The sequence below is a fragment of the Arachis duranensis genome, chromosome 2, assembly GCF_000817695.3.
Source record: "Arachis duranensis cultivar V14167 chromosome 2, aradu.V14167.gnm2.J7QH, whole genome shotgun sequence".
NCBI classification, from domain to species: domain Eukaryota; kingdom Viridiplantae; phylum Streptophyta; class Magnoliopsida; order Fabales; family Fabaceae; genus Arachis; species Arachis duranensis.
In genome coordinates, this window is record NC_029773.3 from 16,282,484 (window position 1) to 16,293,233 (window position 10,750).

The window sequence follows — 10,750 nt, forward strand, 5'->3', positions numbered from 1 at the left end:
ATTTTATGTAATCCTTTTACCAAAAAAGGAAAAAGAATCTGTATCCCTCAACCATTTCTTAATGGATGCAGCGCTTTGAGATAGTTAATGGTGTTACTGAAGTTGAAAGAATAGCAGAGGAGAAAACTGCAGGTGCTGAAGAGGACGAAGGTATTAATTACAAGATCACACCTTTTCCTTAAATAGCATTTCAATTCATTCACTGATAACATTTTGATTTGGTTTTGTAGGAAAAGGAGTACCTGCTTTTTGGCTCAATGTAATGAAAAACAATGAAGTGTTAGCTGAAGAGGTTAGTTGGTGCTATCAATAGTAACTCCTTTTTTTTAAATGTTTATTTTATGTCTTGCAACCAAGTCTTAGTGTTAGCTTAAGAGGTTAGTTGGTTCTATTCAATAGTTACTCCTTTTTTCTTTTAAATGTTTATTTTATGTCTTGCAACCAAGCTAATTTTAAGTCTTTGTGAAATAGATTTTAGAGCATGATGAAGGTGCTCTCAAGTTTTTCAAAGATATCAAGTGGAGCAGGATAGACAACCCAAAAGGATTCAAGCTTGAATTTTATTTCGATACTAATCCTTATTTCACAAACACTATTTTGACAAAAAGCATATCACATGATTGATGAGGATGAGCCAATATTGGAAAAAGCAATTGGGTGAAGACCCCTTCAATGGAAATAATCAAATCCATCTCAGGCATCAAGGTTATTCCTCTTTTAGGCCTTTATTTACTTTATAGCAAAGTGTGTACTAAAATTTTTTGTTAATGAAAAATTTGTAAAGCCACATTGATCATATATAACCACAATTAGTTATTTGGAAAGTGTATTTTTGCGGCTTTCTCTTTACATCTCAAACTCAGTTTTTTTTTTAAATATATATATTTTTTTGGAAGTTCGATGTTTGAGTTCTTTTTTTAAGTCAAACCATTATAAAAAATATGATAACTTTTATAGGAGGGAAGATTAGGCTCTGGTTAGGTCATTTGTTTTTTGCAACCCTGGTTGTCTCTCTTTATTATGATTTTCCCTTCCACCTGCTAACAGTATATAGGTTCTCACAATCTGTGATTACTTTTAAGCTCTGGTATTCACCTTCAATCCAAAAGATAAGATGTGGCTTGTTACTTTTGTAGGTTCAAGTCTGAAAGAAACCACCAACCCGATGATGAGGTCATGGTATGTGAATACACAAACTTATCTAGTTGCTTATGAATATTCCATCCTCTTTTGAAAACTAGGAGATTATTCAATTGATGAATTGGAATGTGGTTGCAGGTGCAGTGACTTTGGTGGAGCTGTCTGTTGATGGTTCTATTATGGGTACTGTTGAAATTAAGCTTCCTGAAGAAGGAGTAGGAGGCCTTGGTTCTATTATGGGAGAGGAACAATAACTATGACCTAGCTTTACTTACATTTTATTATTGTTAAGACATTGACCAATTTGCATTCGATGTTGTGGGTTTACTTTATTTAATTAAAAACAAGAAGTAAACAAAGTTGAACAAAAAGAAAAGACTTGCAATTTCCTCAATGATAAACCTTCCCTTGCATTTTTCTTGCTTAAAATGTGGAATCTACATTGCTCTGGTCAACGTCCCCAACATTTCAAGGTCACCGAAAATGATCTTGAATATCCTTATGACAGATAGATAGATAAATAGTAGATATAGGTGTTAGACGAGAATGTATATAAGAAAATCAAGAAAAAGTAGACCGATCTTGTACTTGATATGTTGATAAATCTGAGTGTAATTCTGTTATAGCAATCACGAACATATCTATTTTGTTAGAAATCATGGATGAGTAATTTATTGTGTTTTGGCTTCGCAATTCTCTTGATTAATTAACTAGAACATTAACAAGATATACAAAAAAAGAAAGAAACCGGGGGGGTGGTCTAATAACTTTTCACTAAAACTCAAATGAACCAAAAGTTGAATCAAATACAACAAATTTGTTATTTATTATCATATATGAATTGTCATAGCCAAAGCAATATATCATACAAATAGAATGAAATGATGGTTATCAAATTAGTTATTATCGTATTAGAACTGTTTTTCAAGATAGTTAATTACTTTTTTATCCACTTGAAAAGCCTTAGTCAAAACTTCAGGAGAAATAGGTGGAGTGGATCCAAAAACAGCATTTGCAACTGTGATAACACCTGGATTCTGACTGTTAAGACCAGAAATAGCAACAGCGTTGCCATAACCGGAGAGATTCTAACCAACACCAAAGTCCAGTTTCCCCCATAACAAGAAACCAGTGCTTGGGGACTTCTAGAAGGGACCATACCTTAATCGGAAATTCACGATTTTCACTATAACCAATCCCATGGAGGCAACCTGATGCAAGCCAAGATCCTGATTTACAAGTTTCCAAGGGAAGTGAGACTTTGACAACAGCTTCAAAACCCTCCCACTCTGTATATGGTGAAATTGAGAAAAGGATTGCAGATCTTCAGTTTAAAAATTCAGGAAAGGATCTCAGATTTCTTCAACCGCCCTAGCAATTAAACCCAAGCCAAACTGATCCTCTACAAAACCCTAAATACAAAGTAAAGTAAATATGAGAATGCTGCATTAAATCATCTAATACATCAATCAAAGACATTTCTACAAAGCCAAAACATCTTATCACAAGAGTGTATCAAGGATAAGTTGTGCAAGTAGAAGTAAAATCTTATTAACAAGATTCTTCTAGACTTCTAGTGGCTTGGAACATTTATGAATTATTTCATGAATAAATGGAAAAGGCTTGCTCTAAGGAACAATACGAATATACAATAATAACTAAGCATGTGACTTAAAGAAAGTTGAAGCGAACCAAAAAATTCAGTGGTGTATAACTTTTTTCCTTTCAAATTGATGAGGTTCACATTAAAACACTTAGCATGAAAGAATGCAAGACATAATTGTCAAGCTCCAGCAAAAGAGCACATGACCATCATAATAGAATAAAGATCCATTTACCTGAAGTGCACAATAATTACTCAATGCATGAAGAAATTCTTCACTTGCATTTTCTGTTATCATCTTAGACATTGCATCTGGATTTGGATTAAGAATCTGTATAAAGCCAACTTTAGCTTCAAATTAATTCAGTTGGCTACAAAAAGCTTACCAAGCCAATTGCATATGAGATCTTCTTCTCCAGCATATACAAGAACCTGGATTCCATCCTCAAGAAGAGCCGAGATTCCAACTTCGAGATTTCTCATCCAGTCCTGCATCATAGCATCATAGACTGTGCTACTACACGAAACAAAGTCCAAATTCCCAACACCTAAAGTATAATTTCCATAAGTTCTTTTCTCATTGACTCGTTAGAATTTCCATTTCTGATAGTCAATAACAAAAGTAGAATTTCTATTCTGAAAATTTTGTCTCTGGTCTCAATTTTCATATAGTTTCTTTTGGAATTTGTCTTCTCTCATATATCGTGCTAACTTAATTATATGTATTTAATGCTTTCATTGTAAAGATGTCATTATTAACTTGCTTGGGCATTTCTTGACAACCAATATGCGACTTGTGTAATCAAATAATCATTCAATAAAAAATTAAAATACAAAACATTCAAATATTCAGTAATCAAATAATCATTGAACATGGCATAAATAAAAAACGCAGAAGAAGTTAGCAGTGAACTGACCGTCGAAGTCTAAGGTTTTTTTCTTGGTTGAACTTCTCCTCTCTGAACTCGAAGGAAGAAAACTGGAAAGGAGATGGGTTTTTCTTCTGAGCAGTCTGAGATGAGGGGGGCAAAATTGTGACCGAGACAGAGGCCAGGTGACGAACACAACTCAGAAGAGGGTGGTGGGTTGGAAGAATTTGCGACGACCAGACGAAGACGATGGTGACTGAGCGCCCAACGGACGGCGGCAGGAGCGCGATGGAGCAGATGAATACTAGGAACTGACGCGCCGAGCTCGAGGAAGAAGAAGCTGCGATTCTTGAAGGAGGAAGAAGCACGGACGACCAGACGACGATGGTAGTGCCTGAGAGCGACGGACGGCGGCAGTCCTTGTGGCGGTGGTGGAGAAGCTAGGGTTTCCTGTTTCAATTTTTTTTTTATTTGGGGAAAAGCTGTTAAGATAGGGGTATTCAAAGGGTATTTTTGTCTAATCATATAAATAAAGGATGTTTAAGTCTTTTTATAAAATTAAATAAATAAATATTTTTTATTTTTATTTAATTAAAAAGGTGTTTTAGTAAAAGTGGTGATATACTATATAAGTGTTTGCTACGGTACGATGATAATTTCATACATATCGATACGATTAAAATATAGACAAATAATAACAATAAGACATGTAGAATTTATTTTCCTAAATAAAAATAAAAAATATTTATTTATTTAATTTTATAAAAAGACTTAAACATCCTTTCTTTATTTGATTAGACAAAAATACTTTTTTAAATTAATCAAATTTTAAAATTTATTAATCTTAATTTTATAATTTTAAATAATTAAAAAAATAAAACAAAAACATATTAAAAAAGCAAAAAATCAAAATTGTTCTTACGTATGGCCTGTGAAGATTTCAGTCTTCTTCATTTTTTTTCTCTCCTTTTCCTATCCTCTCTCTTTTCTGGTGGATCTCTCTCATCTGTCTGGCTGTGCGTCGCACGCAAGACGCCATCGTTTTGCTGGGATGCCCTAGCCAATTACACAACCCAGCAACCTTAGCTCCACACAACGGCTAAACGCGAACCCATCCCTCCCATCGCCCTCGAGCTCCTCCTTCCTCTCTCTGTCATCGATCTCACTCCCTCACCTCCGTCCATCTCCCGCCGCCGTCGCCGAAACGAGCTTCGAAGCCACCGTCGTTATCGTGCAGCTTTGTTCTACCATCGTGCAGCTACTGTTTCAGCTTTGAAAGCATCATCGCACAGCTCGGTTCCATCTTCGCCGGCGCTATCTCTGTTCCACTTGTCATCCCTTCGGTCGTGCCCTTGTCCCCCTCTTGCTCAGGATCTGCTCTGCTCTGTTCTAGGGCTTCTAGCTTCTAGGTATTTTTTTATAACAATTATTGAATAATTGTTGTTAGTTAATTTGTGAACTTGTTATGGGTTGAATAATTGTTGAATAAGAGTGTTAATTAATCTGTGAATCTTACTGTTTTTACTGTGAATTACTCCATTGTTAATGATTCTGATAATTCATCGAAGAAGGCTGTGTTTGATGAGGATGAGGAAGATAAATACAAGGAAAGGAATCCGGGAAATAGTTTGAAGAAAAAAGAGAGTGGTGGTGGAGGAAAGTCAACCTTGGAAGAATTATTAAGGGAAGAGGAGAAGAAAAAGGAGAAAATCAACAGGAAGGACTATTGGTTGCGTGAGGGAATCATTGGTAAGGTTATGAGCAAGGCCTTGGCAGAGAAGTGGTACTACAAGTAAAAAGGTGTGGTGAGAAAGGTGATTGACAAATATGTTGGGGAAATTGAGATGCTTGAAAGCAAGCATGTGCTGAGAGTCGATCAGGAAGAGCTTGAAACTGTGATTCCACAAGTTGGGGGCCGTGTAAAAATTGTCAATGGTGCATATCGTGGATCAACTGCGAAACTTTTGGGAGTGGATACGGATCATTTTTGTGCAAAGGTGCAGATAGAGAAAGGTGCCTATGATTTCAGGGTACTCAAAGCTGTGGAATATGAAGACATTTGTAAAATAGTACAATGAGTTTGAATATGGGAACGTGCTGGATGCTGGATGCTGCGAATTTCATCATCGATGGTCATTATCCAGTGAGAGAGCTATGGGAACGTGCTAGGAACTGCTGGACTAAAATCTTAGCACATGATAGCAGGTCTGTTCTTGTGGTTGCTCACAATGCCGTTAATCAGGCTCTTGTTGCTACAGCAATTGGTACCTGTTTTTCTCCTTCTAAGAAAATTCTGATGATGGAAAAAAAGAATCTTATCAACTGGAACATTATTCTCACCTTTTCTCTTTTGTACCAAACAATTAGGTTTAGGGGTGGAGTATTTTAGATGTTTACTTCAGAGCAATTGTGGTCTAAGTGTGCTGGATTTCATTCCCAGGCCTGAGGGCGGATCTCCGGACATTTGCCTCGATCGCTTAAATCAGGTATGTCCGAGTCTTGACTGGCTTTGGTTGTGGTTGTGGTTTTGGGTTGTGACAAAGCTTTAAATTAGAGAAAATGTGAATTTCTTCCCATTTGAGATTGTATTTAGTATTGTTATCAAACTATTTTATTAATGCAGACCCCTGGTTCACCAGTGGCTGGTGGAAAATCTGGAGGCAGAGATACAAATAAGCTGATCATACTTGTTTGTAATGGATCTACGCAGGGAAATACGGAGGTATGAACCATAGGCTAAAATTTATCTTGATAGAGGTAGCTGGTCAAATGTTATCAGTGAATATCCCAAAACTTTGATTTTTGTATTTGTTCCAATTTCTATGAAAGCTGCAGGTGATATGCAGAGGAATAAACTTTAAAACTTTGCAATAGACTTTATTTTAAGTACGTTTTTCATGTCAAGTTTTGTAACAAACTAGCTTATTTTGAGCAGAATGGTTTTCCTTTTGCTGGTGATCATCCAATGAACATGCTTGGTGTTATACAGGTACTATATTTAATCATCAGAAGTAGGTGTTAAAAAGTTATTTGTCTGACCTTTAAAAAATTTAATAGTCCCAGAAATCTGCAGAGCTACTTCTTGATTTGAAGGTGAGTTCCATAATTAGCAGTCCTAACAAGGGTTGTTTTGAGACTGCCATGACCATCTCCAAGGTATGCTATGGTTATTTCCTGTTTGATCAACCATATACCTTTTTCTTGTTTAAATTGATTTATTGAAAGTATATATATCTACTTATGAACCGACTTTAGTTATAATATGTATATTGCATTGCATTCCTGAACTAGTCGATCTCGATTTCATTTATTAATTCGTTTGATACAACTTTAGGTACAAGAAGCTGCAGATTGCTTGGGTGCTGACTGTGTGCCACGCTATGTTGAATTGAAGCAAATTGGTAGCCTAGATGTTAAAATAATCTTTTAGCAATCCAAAATGGTAAGCAATATAAACCTCACCAAAATACCAAGTGTTTGAACTAGCAAAGTATTTTACCAAATGTATGATACTGATGGTTGCTTATAATCTTGATGTACATAATTAGTAACTATGCTTCATTATTGCAGGATCTATCCAACTTCCCCCCAATTCAGCCTGGATGGTTAAATAGGATCGATGATGGGTTGAGAATAACATTATGGGATCAATCTGGAAAGGCATGGCAATCCTTGTTGGATGAAATATCCATGAATCGAGCAAAGGAGTCTTGGTCGCGGTTGCTCATCCAGCAATCCACATAGCACTAATGGGGCACTGCCTTAACATGACCAAGGAATGGTTAGGGTCATTTCATCTTGACGAAGGGAGTGTTAGTGTCCTTGACTTTCCTGATGGCCCTAAAGGAAGAGGTGTCATAAGGTGCATAAATTATACTGCACATTTGGGGAGATGGTCCATCCCTATTACAAGATCAACAGAGGATGGTGAAGAGTTTTAACTGTAAAATATTGCAAATGCATCATTCCATTTATCAAGCTGAAGTGACCCCATGTCCCCAGCATCCAAATTTTCAAGCATTATCGTGATGGTTAAATATTCAAAATAATGTAAAGACTCTTCATCATCTCTGAATAGGAAATAATATTTAAGTGTTTGGATGATTTTATATGTAATTAAAGAAGTAGATATATGAGATATGTGATTGATAAAATAAAAAATATTTAGTGATTTTATATGAACACAGGCAAGCAAGTCAGCGAGTGAACTAAAGCGCCAAGCATAGGCTGGCAGCATATTTCAACCATTAACCATACAAACAGATAAGTAGCAAGCCTAACACAAAGGATAAACAGAGCTGTAGAAAATGAAGTAAATGTGTCTTACTGTGGTTTACACGGTTTACTACGTGCAGCTTTGACTGCATTGTCCATATACGACGGTTTCTTGCGTTTAAGTAAATCTGAGCCAAATTGAAGGGGATCAAATACTGAGAGAATCATTTAACAACTACAATCCTGTTAGGAATGGTAGCAATAGGATGAAGGGCCATACTGATGCTTTTAAGCTGCTCCTTTTCACGTTTTTGCATAGACACAGAATTCCTATCCTAAGAAAAACAAAAGTATTAAACAATTATACAGTGTAAAAAGTAAAAACAAGGACAGAGAAAATGTCAATTAATCACAACTTCAGAATTGTACCAGACCTTAATAATGGCGTCACCAACTTCACCATTGCCTAGTAGACGTTGTGAGTGCCAACCCCGCATAGCGCGAGCTGCAGCATCTCTACATGCTCTACCTGATGCTGAAGTCTGCATAGAAATTTATTTTATCCTAAACATCATCATTAAAAATACTAAATTACCTAACTCAAATTTTAGAGACTAATAGTTCAAATTTTAGAGACTAATAACTCAAATATGTACTCCTTCTGAATTTCTTAAATTGTTTCCAGAGAGAGAAGACAAGAATTCAACCATTCTCACAATGGCACCACTGAAGGATATCCTTAAATATGTTGGCTGGTTTATAGGTTTAGTAGTTGTATAGTTGTATTGTTTCTAGGGAATATAATAAAGCGACCAATTTTCTAGATAAGCAACATAATAGATATGTCACAAAATTTGATACCTTCTATCTACCAATATGCAACAATACAAAGGCTATGGGATCAAAGGCATACAGAGCACTACGACTTAGTGAGGAATATGAAAGAATATATTCACACATCAACAAACAAAATTACTAGGATCAACAAACAAAATTTCGATACCCAATTTAAAAAAGAAACTAAAAAGTTAATTCCTAAACTGGGACACAAGATTTACATCCTTAATCATCACAGGACCAACCTCAGACAGAAGGTCCAAGCATGGTGGTAGAATCTCTTTGGAAGCATGGATTGAGCCATACTAAACCAATAGGAGCAGTTTTAACATGGCAGGAGCAATTTTACCATGGCAAGTTTTCATCTTCCACTCAATGAACAATTTATTAAATCAACCACAACAAAACACAATATAATAATCAAAAGGTAGAGAACAACACCAAAACAATAATTTATCAAATTAACAAGTTAATAAGATCAGTTAAAACTGAAAATCAAAATAACAAGAAGAATTAACATTTTAAACTACAGCAAACTAACAACAAAATAAGCACTAGAAAACATACTAACCATGAAAACAACAATAAAAAAACAATAATTAATACAAGAAAGAACAAGAAGGAGGAAAAAAATCACCCTAGGATGGAGCAGTTCTGAAAGCAAAACAGTACAGGGAAAGGGAGGAGCTTTAAATCGCGACGGAGATGGCTGAATGGAGGCAGACAATGGCGGAACGGTGGCTGAAAGGCCGCGGAACAGAGGCTGAACAGAGGCTCGAACACGCGGCGTAGAAGACTGAACAGAGGGCTAAGCAGCTCGAACAAGGGTTGGCCAAAAAGGGCAGAACAAGGGTTGGCCAAAAAACAGACGCAGAAGCTTGGCCAAAAAGGAGGCGGATCGGCGGCGAACAAGGGCGATGTTGCGCCGAAGCTGTAGCAGCGGCGGTGGCTGGACGTTGAGGAACGGCGACGAGAGATGGCTGCTTCGGTGCTTCCTCCAAGCTGCGTTCGAGTTCTCTTCTGTCTTCTCTGCGTTCTTCAGTGTGTTCGTTCAGAGGCCAGAGAGAGGGAAGTGAGGGAGTGAGGAGGAGGAGAGTGGCTGAGTGAGACTGTGAGAGAGGAGAGGCCAAGAAGGTGCTGCGCGTTTTGGTTGCTGGTTAGGGTTCCTCTAACCAACGGTACCGTTTTGAGCAAATTTTAGAAAATCGGTCGGGTCCCGGTTCGGTTCGACCGAATGGTTTTCGATTGGTTCAACGGTCCAACGATGTTTTTTAAATCTTTCGGTTTTAATATATGACCAATTCGTTTTTTATACCGGTTTACAGTTTGACCGACCGGTTAGAACGGATTTTCAGAAGATAGATTATAACCATTATCTCATGTTATTTTTATTTTAAAATGCTTAATATATTTTAGTATCAAATTTTCAATTAAGCTTACAACACAGAAGTGGTTCAAAGAATCAAAATGCTAAAGTCAAAATTAAGCTTCACCTAAATTCAACTAAAATTAAACGAAAGACAGAAACATTAATTTTCAACAAGAATCCATAAAAATATAGTGCATAATAATTTTTTAAGTAAGAGATGAAACTAACAAGTCTTAGTAGTTAATATAAAGGATAAGTATTGTTTTGGTCCCTCACGTTGAGAGTCGGAATCGAAACCGTCCCCAACGTAATTTCCGATTTAGAATCATCCTTTACGTTTTTTTCGTATTAAAATCGTCCTTTTAATTTTTTTTGGACAAAAATACCCTCACCACTACCAGCACAATTACCACCACCACCAACACCACCACCAGCACCACAACCACCACCACAACCAGTACCACCACCACAACCACCACCACCAAACAACAGCAACAACACCAAACAACACCAAACCATACCAAACCAAGAAGCAGAAATAGAAAGCAAGATCACCACCACCACCACCACCAACACCACCAAGAACACCAAACAACAGCAACAACACCAAACAACACCAAACCAATAAGCAAAAATAGAAAGCAAGAAAACAGAAAGCAAGAAAGCAGAACGGCGAGGCGGAGGCGGCGAGGCAGAGGCGGCGAGGCGGCGAGGCAG

At 36.9% G+C, this 10,750-nt stretch overlaps 1 long non-coding RNA gene and 2 pseudogenes across 1 annotated transcript; 2 read left to right on the plus strand and 1 right to left on the minus strand.

Annotated features, from left to right (window-relative positions):
* The first annotated feature begins 4,261 nt into the window (after positions 1-4,261).
* On the plus strand, positions 4,262-5,690 carry LOC127739675 (KIN17-like protein; annotated as a pseudogene).
* LOC107473755 (2-carboxy-D-arabinitol-1-phosphatase-like) lies at positions 5,687-7,637 on the plus strand (annotated as a pseudogene).
* A 309-nt stretch (positions 7,638-7,946) lies between these two features.
* LOC107473765 (uncharacterized) lies at positions 7,947-8,366 on the minus strand. Its single transcript, XR_002370350.2, has 3 exons — positions 8,262-8,366; positions 8,108-8,162; positions 7,947-8,015 (listed from the first exon to the last, which is right to left on the minus strand). It is a non-coding gene; the product is annotated as an uncharacterized LOC107473765 (long non-coding RNA).
* Between the last annotated feature and the right edge of the window lie 2,384 nt (positions 8,367-10,750).